General features: G+C 36.7%; 1 long non-coding RNA gene across 1 annotated transcript in view; it reads right to left on the bottom strand.

Annotated features, from left to right (window-relative positions):
* Positions 1-812: 812 nt before the first annotated feature.
* LOC122796741 overlaps positions 813-9,175 on the bottom strand; it is a 22,055-nt gene continuing 13,692 nt past the window's right edge. Inside the window, exon 3 of the long non-coding RNA XR_006364006.1 lies at positions 813-2,019. This is a non-coding gene — a long non-coding RNA (uncharacterized LOC122796741). The remainder of the gene's footprint in view (positions 2,020-9,175) is intronic.

Below are 9,175 nucleotides of genomic sequence, written 5' to 3'. Positions count from 1 at the left end.
GCCGAAGAGTTGAATCATGATTTCCATGTCATAAACACATAGTAAATAGTTATGATCAGGAAGACCCAATCATAATTCTTTGTATGGAACTTTATCTATTTGAATGTGCTACAAGTTGCAGACAAATGTGGAGTGGAAAGTGTTTTACAGCTTTGAAGGCCATAAATAACTGTATGCTGCCTCACAAACAGCAGGCAGGAGTCCCCAGTGAATGAATGAATTTAAAAAACTTAGTCACTGCAATCTGCCACACTCTTTTGTGATGGCTGAAGTGTATTACAGCTTTTAAAGTTGTGACAATACTTCAGTGCATATGCAATGCAGTTTTTTTACTACAAGTACTTTCCATGCAATATATATGTGATCATGGCCAGTTATACCAATAGGCAAACAAGGTGGTTGACCAGGGTAATATTTGCCAAAGGGTGCCTTTCCTACATTAATTATATTATTTATTAATTCATTCATGTATTCAGTTTTAAAGGCAAAGAAACAGGACAGCAGGATTTTACTTTAAAACATACATAAATAACTGCAAACACACACATACATAAATACATAAATAAATAAATAAATAAATAAATAAATAAATAAATAAATAAATAAATAGCCCATAATGCCCCTGTTCAACACAGCCACAACTGTGAAACCTTATGGTGGAAGTGCCTCACACCCAGCTAATCAATCTACTGGCTTTCTGCTTCTTGTTTTCCTATGATCTACATGATTAATGGACTAACAAGGAACAGACAGCTAAAAAAATAAATGGTAAATTGTGCAGATTGCTGTCATGAAAGAGAGTAGATACAGACTGTGGTAAAATGAGCTAAGTTTATTTTAGTTAAATCTAATCAGATAAACAGATAATGGCAGTGATAGTTTTGTAGCGCAAATGCCACAGAATTTTCTGTTGCTGGAGAGCAATACAGTATCTGCCTTTTTTAACAGAGATGAAATATATTGCTGTGGCTTTTTATTTTTTAATTATTGTGATCCATCTGAGATGTACACAGACAAGAAAATAAGTATAACTGCCATGCATGTGAACTATCTATTCACAGAACTGACTGCTGTTATTTTTTCATTATTCTTTCTTTACAGTGCTGATGTGACTTGTATGAAGCAAGTTGGAAAACTTTACTATAGTTACTACTTGTGTTAAAGCTAAAATGCATTGCTGTGGCCATTATTTTTTATAAAAATCAGACGTGTGATACATACAGTCAAAAAATAAGGTTATAACAGTTGGACAGGGTGGGGTTTTAAATGTAAATGCAAGTAACTACGCCTCATAATCTGCTCAGTCTAAACCATCTTTAACCTGTCTTTGCAAAACTAGCCTGCATTTGTCTGAAGTAAGCTGTAATGCTTCACTGTGGCAACTATGATGTTTGAAGAAAAAAATATAATCCTTTGTTCTTATTTTTACAATAATCGGGCATCTGAGGTATACACAAACAACAATGTATCAATAATTGCTTGTTATAGGGGTTGTATGTGGATGAAAATGACTGACCTTGCTGTCATCCTCAAGTCAAACAGTATTTAGTCTTAATTTTGCAAGACTAATGTACACTTGATCAAAGCAAGCTGAAATATTTTATGGTGGCCATGTTTTATTGCAGTCAGATGTTTGAGCTATACACAGTCAATAAATTATAATTAATGGGCACAGAGGTTGCCTGTAGATAAAAATTACTTGCCCTTTCTGTTGTTAGATCACTGTTAAACAGCACTGATTTAGTGTGGCACAAACAGTGTTAAACACTGTACTGTATTAGCTGAAATTGGTGTGAAAATGTCATTGTTATGGCTCATGTTTATGTTTGTGGGGGGGGGTTCAGTGTATAGAAATGTAACATATCTATATTTTCTTTTACTTTCCATCATAGTCAGACATCAGCATTGCATTCAATAAGTGACTATTTTTCATTGTGCAGGATAAGTGGGAAAGCAACTGATCCTTCACACAGTGTTGTAGAAAGTAGCATAGCCATCTCACAGTCAGTCTTGGTCTCTCTGGAAGAAATAAAACAAAGAATAAATGTATTTACTTCGTTTTATTTTTGTTCAAACTGTCACTGAATCAAAATGGTTACAAAAAGGCTCTAATATGCAAAATCTGAGTTTCTACATCCCATTGACATTTGGGGACTTAGTAACCCCCAGGTCCTCATCTTTATACTTCTATTTTGTGTACACTTCTGTACAGTTACAATGATGCAGGAAAATATGAAGATTAGGAGTGAATTTCTTTGTTAGTCATTATTTCTGTTCAGGTTATCACTGGATCAAAGGTTTGGAGGATAAACATTTTAAAATATATTAGTACAAAAGAAATATAAAACCAACTTTAAAACAAAAAGGTGCAGGTATCCTTGAGTCCAAAGTCCTTGAGTCTACAATTACATTGACATTTGTTCTCCAAGAATACCAGTAATGTTCGGCATCCCAAAGATCCACAAGGACGTCTCAAATCCACCTATGAGAGCCCTTGCTGATGGGAGGTCGTCCATCACATATCCCTGTTCCAAATTATTGACAGTGTCCTGTCAAAATATTTAAAACACATTCAGGGCCTATGTAGAGATTTTTGGACCTTTCTAGAGAACATCAATGTCATCACTTTTGATGAAAGTCACAATTTCTTGACAGTGGATGTTGTAGACCTATACACTTCCATACCACATCAGGAAGCGGTTGAATGGATAGGTCTTCTTTTAAGTGACCTCAGTGTCCCTAAGGGTGAAATCGGTCTAGTTACTGAGTTACTTGACATAGTTCTCTCCACAAATTACTTTATTTTTGGGGAGGACTATTATATTCAGAAACAAGGGGTGGCCATGGGCTTCCCTTGTGGAGCTAGCGTCACTAATTTTTTTGTTGCATTCTGGGAAAAGAATTACCTGATGAACAAACCCCACCTTACTAAACACATCAGGTTTTATACTAGGTTCCTAGATGACATTTTCATTTTATTCCAAGGCAACAGTGACGAAGCTGACCAGTTTGTCCATGAACTCAATGGAATTACCGAATTCTTGAAATTCACCTTCAAATTTTCTACAACAGAAATAGAATATCTTGACGTAAAATTGACTAAAGATGTTACTAGTCATATGTTCACTTCCACTGTCTATAGAAAACCCACATACTGCAACTCCATGCTCCACTTCTCTAGTTTCCACCCTTACAAACAGAAATGGTCCATTGTTAAGGGACAATTAGTGAGAGCAGGAAGGATGTGCAGTACCATCACTGGTTTCAAATCTGAATGTAAACTTTTAAAGGACATGTTTCTCAACCGTGGATATCCAGTTGATTTATTAGATGATTTGATCCAGGAGGTTGAGATGAAAAGAATTGAAGGGATGTATAAACCTATTCTTAATAAAATAGAGGTTTGTACTGGACAAGAATTCTACAGTACCAACTTAGCCACTTCAAGCCCTATAGTTGAGGTAACCAACACTAACAGTAAAACACAATTTGTGTTGAGCTTTGTCACGACTTTTAATGTTAATTCTCAGGCTATCTGGCCAATTATTATTAAAAACTGGTTTCTTATTTCTAATAATACCTTTCTAGCAGAGAAATTAGAACACCGTCCCCAAGTGGTATACAAAAGGGGAAGTAACTTGAAAGAACTACTACAAAGAAGCCTACCACATACCCAATACAGCAGACAAGGCATGTTTCCTTGTGGCTTCTGCAACTGGTGTAAAGTTGTTAAGACTGGCAACTCTTTTACTATTAGAAATAGAAAATACCAGATTTTTTATAAATTGAATTGTGAATCAAAATCAGTTATTTACGTTGCCTTGTGTAATTGTTGTCCGGGTTTCTACATTGGGAAAACGGACCATAGGGCCCGTGACCGGTTTTACGAACATGATTATGCGATCAGAAAAAATTCAGAAGACAACGCATTAGCCAAACACATTAAAGCCCATCCGGGACATAGCTTTTCTTTTATGGGTATTGATCAAGTACCATATAGCATCCGTGGAGGCCCCATTCCATTGATCTTGGAGAACCGGGAACTTGAATGGCAATTAAAATTAGATGCATTCAGGTTCCCGGGATTAAATGAAAATAGTAACATCTCAGCTGTTTTAAAATTAAGAAGTTATTTTAGATAGGCAACTATCTTGGATGAAACCAAGAATAGCTGTATATATAGGTGTATACACATATATTTTTTAAAAACAGTCAGCTTCTATGTAGTGTTGATTTTTAGGTATCATATAATTTTTAAAATTAAGAAGTTATTTTTAGATAGGTAACAATCTTGGATGAAACAAGAATAGCTGTATATATAGGTGTATACACATATTTTTTAAAAACCGTCAGCTTCTATGTAGCGTTGATTTTTAGGTATTATATAATGTTACATATATATAGTTTTTTATATAAAAGTCATAATAAATACATGCACCACATGCATCTTTTAAAGTTATGTTTTTTAATATAGTTAGATATATAGAAAAGTGTTGTTACTTATTAACTTTGTAAAATTGTAATGCGATACTGTGTTTTGTCACTTCCTGTTGCTATATAAAAAAGCATGCTTTTTGAATTACAACCTGTTTCTCTGAAGAAGCTGCTTTAATAAGAGTGGCAAAAACGTATTATTTTTTTATTTAATAAAGTTGCGTTTAGAAAAAAAGAAGAAAGACTTCTTATTGGGCTTTGGACTCAAGGATACCTGCACCTTTTTGTTTTAAAGTTGATTTTAAAATATATCTCAGAACATCTAGAAACCCATGACTCCTGGGGTTTTAACAACTCCCAGACCCCGTAAGTTTAAGGTCTGGCAGAGCAGTTTTGCCCAATTAGTGAGTGATGAAAGGAAATAGGAAGGAATACAGGAAAAAGCTGAAGAGTAATTGGAAATGTAAGAAAACAAAAAAGTAATCTTGATGGTGTGGGGAAGCCAATATGGAAAATAATGGTGTGTGTGTTGGGGAGGGTAATGTCACTGGTGGTGGGACTGTGGTAGACATGGGGGTAAGAGATGCTGCCTTAAATTCCTTTGTTGTCTATTGCTCCATTTCACATAAGGATGATCTGCATCTACCAAAAAAGGAAGTGTATGTAAGAATGAAAGTCTTGTTAATGGTAATAAAGCATTTCTGCAGTGGAGAATCAGTGGTAATCTCCTCCAGACAAAAAACAAAGGCTTTTTTATTATTTACTTTATTTTCTTCCCAAGGAGACATGCCCCACTCATGCCACAGAACTTATAAATACCCAACTCCAACATCACATAAAGAATGAAGTAATCTACAGGGCACACCTCTTAACCTCTTAGTGCAAGAAATCTCGACAAAGCCTAAAATAATTGGTGGACAAATGCTCAAAAATAAAGACATATTAAATAATGCTCTTATAAACTTAGAAAGTTGGTGGAATAACAAGATTTGTGTTAGCATGCATTTCCTGAAGGATATGAAGTCCAAAATTAAAATGCATGTCATTATTTAGTGACTTCAATCTTCAGTGTTTTGCCAGAAAACCACAAATATTATGAGGAACAGAGTACTTTATTCTGGTTTTGCTGTCTTGCTATGGAAAACAGATTAGTAATGTGGGGAGCTCAACTTCTCTGAACTAATTTTTTTTGAGAATGTGCTGGCTACAGTCAGAAATGTGAAAGGTGTCCCTAACTTGAGAACTTTTTCGATACTTTTTTGGCTCTGTCCATAATTTTGGTGGTGAAAGGCTGAGGGTTTTAATGAGGTGGAAAGAAGTCATATCCATGCACCCAGCCCTGCTATTTAAATTCCCATACCACTATACTTTACTCATAGCTGATTTAAGGCACCAGGAAACCCTGCAGCTGCTGAGGCCCTTTGGTCTTGGAGGCCCCCAACCACAGCCTCCACCCCTGCCACTTAAATCAAAAGACCACTGTACTTCGCTCATAACTGGTTTTAAGCACTAGCAAACCCAGCAATCACCGGTGTCCCCTGGTCCTGAGTATCCCCAACCACAGCAAGTAACCAAATTTTGATATTTTGTTACATATTTATCAAACTATCAAAGGTTAGTACAGCAGTCTTCTGTCCATAATAAACCATGTGGGCAATAACTCATAGTATGAAAAATCCTAAGGATTGGTATCACTTCTCCTTTACATTTCTGAAATACCTCTAGTTGTAGTAACAGTAGTTTGTCAGACAGCAGGCACTTAATTTAGTTAAATCTTGCTGGTGGGCATTATCTCCACTAAAACTAACATCCTAACCAGCTTTAGGCACTCGCAATACCCATGGCTGCAGGGGCCTCGTAATCACCTTTGTCTCTGAAGAAGGGTTTCAGCATTAGCTGCTGCTAGTTGGGGGGAAAATGAGAAGGAAAAAAAAAGGTCATTCATTCTCCAATTACTCTATTTTTCCTGAACAGGGCTGTGATATGAGCCTGTCTGGATGAAGCTGGTATGCAGTGAATTAACATGAATGAGTTAAGTACTCGAGACTGGCAGCCCAGAGTAAGCAATCTCAATGCTTACTTGGGATTTTTAAGAAGAGCAGATGCTCCTGATCTTCAGGGACAGTTTATTCTTTTGGGAAGTTTTATAAATTCTGTCATGACACCAGATACTATAGCTCTCCACTTCTCTGCTCAAAATGTCTTGGCGAAACCATAAATAATGGCAGAATAAAAGCTTGAAATCAGGAACACTTTCTAAATATTACTCTAATTCACTTAAAATTTTAATAGAATAACACATTTTGCATCAACATGCATTTTTGGACAATAAGTAGTATGAAACTCTTAATGTCTGGCATTAGTAACTGTCTGTAATCCTGAATGATTTACCAGAAAATCATTTTTTTTAAGAGGAGTGAGACAGAAATATAAAGCAAAATCGGAGCCACTCTATGAGATTAGGGACAGTCATGCGTATGCACTGCTCCTGAAAAATGCTAATCAGCAGTCATTGATCTGGTGTGACAGTACTAGTGTCCCACTACTTGTTGCTGTTTGCTTAAAATCAATGTGAAACTTATATTGCTATGGCTTATGCTTGTGTGTGCTGAGGGGGTGCAATGTGAGAGTAATAGGCTGGCTATAATTTATTTCACCTTCTATCACAAACTTCATCAGCAATGCCATTATGATTGGGGGACAAGGCTGCAGTCTATTTAAAAATAACAATTTGGCCATAATTTCTTTCATTTACCTTACATGACAGGTGGCTATCATTGGTGGTTTGACAGGAAGAAGCTGGCTGTGATAGCAACTATTCATTCCAACAGTGGCACCATGAATAGCATTACTATTTCACATTGTATTGTTCGGGCTGAATTCTTGGCTGCAACTTTTTCTGTTTGGATTGTGCATGCCCTCCCTGTCTGCGAATGTGTCAAGCTATGTGCTCAGATTTCCTCTAGTACCTCAAAGACATGAAGTAGGTGAATTGGCATTCATCCAGCATCCCTGAAGATGAACATGCAGTGAGTCTGTGCATATGTGTGTGTATGTGTGCGCATGTGGGTGTGTGTGTGTGATTTTGTGTATCAGAAAGTATCACTAATTTTTATCTGTGCACACACAAAATAATGCTGGGCTCTCACATAACTCTACTGAGTAGCAGAAAAAAAGAAGTTAAGTAATCTTTCAAAAATAAGTAAAAATGCATAAAAAAACATTCATACCTTTTGATCGTCTAGGGGTCTGGTGGCACCCACACCCCAGACTATTTAAATAGATTTTGACATGTACATATGCTGGTCTCTGCCCTGAATCCCACCTATTCTAAAACCATCCCTGCTCATAAGCGTGTACAGGAGGTTGTTGCAGTTTGTGTGGGGGTTGGGGAAGCTGCAATCATTACTAATTTAATTTGTCATACAATCAAACCTCAGAGAAGTACACAGGTGGTCATTATAGCTTGTATTAGTGCTGGGTACAGTATAGTCATTTTTCATTTTTATTTTATTTATTTATTTTTTTTACTTTTCTTACAGACCTCAGAGGTGTGCAAAGAAGGTTACTATATCTTGTGTAGGGCCAGTGCACTATCTACAATCAACTAGTTGGAATATATTACTGTGGTCATTTTATTCACTTTCCTCACAACCACAGATCAGGCACATATATATGTGGCTGCCTTTGGGAGAGTAGGGGTATGGGTGAGGAGGCATGGTGTGTACAGCATGTCTCTTGAAATCCATGACTGTGGTTATTTGAACCTCTGCTTTCATTCCCAGAGGGATGCATAGGCATACACTGTATTTTTCATGTTGAGGTGGAGGTCAAGCATTATTCGCAGACAGGATTTATGTATCCTCTCAAATATTTATCTTGTTAGTTTATTTTAAGCTAGTATTTTGTCAACTTTGAATATTAAGCCATGGGCACAACTCATGTCTTCCTTGAAAGAAAAAAAAAATAAGACAAATTATTTTTCTATTCATGATTATTGTTCAGGATACCACTTGAATGAAAGGTTGGAAAAATGCTCATAAAATGCACCTCAGAGCATCTAAAACCCTTTGGCTTCGGGGGGGGGGGGGCTGCAGTTTAATTGGCTTATTTCTTATACAGTTATTACTATGCTGCCTTGGCCAGGTAAAGTGTGTTGAAAAGATGCAAGAAAAAATAAATCTCAACAGTAACACTTAATTTCTTTCTTTAATCATATTTTTTCATGAAGCCATCATGGGATGAAAAGGCTGTTTAGAAAAAAAAATAAAAACAGCTTTAAATAGCACTTCAGATCATAGAGAAGTCATGGCTTCTTGAAAAAAAAGCTACAATGCTAAACAGTAAGGTTAAATGTGAGAAAAGGAAGGAAAAAGTAATGCGATTGGTATGGGCAGCCTGGTGTGAAAGGAAATTGGGAGGGGGATCGATTCGCCAGAGGATGTGTGTGGGGGGTAAAAGAGTAGGCAGTGGGAGGCACTCTGTATATATGGTTATTGTAATGGATTGCCATTGCAAGCAAATAACAGTCACTGTGAGTTTCTTTCTGTCAAGAAGCATGTCATAATCTAAGAGCTCTGTAGATACAGTTCAACCTGTTTGCATAATGCCTACAGCTCTGCAGCATGAACCTGGTTGCTAAAGAGGGGTGACAGTGATTGGGTGATGCAAACTTGAAAATTGCTGGGGGTCCCCAAAATGCTAACACCGGCCCTGACTTTGCTGTAAGTGGAATACTCTG

The sequence above is a fragment of the Protopterus annectens genome, chromosome 3.part0, assembly GCF_019279795.1.
Source record: "Protopterus annectens isolate FY-2018-M chromosome 3.part0, PAN1.0, whole genome shotgun sequence".
In the NCBI taxonomy this organism is placed as follows: domain Eukaryota; kingdom Metazoa; phylum Chordata; order Ceratodontiformes; family Protopteridae; genus Protopterus; species Protopterus annectens.
The sequence above is the reverse complement of the archived record's forward strand: the minus strand, read 5'-3'. Positions and strand labels throughout refer to the sequence as shown.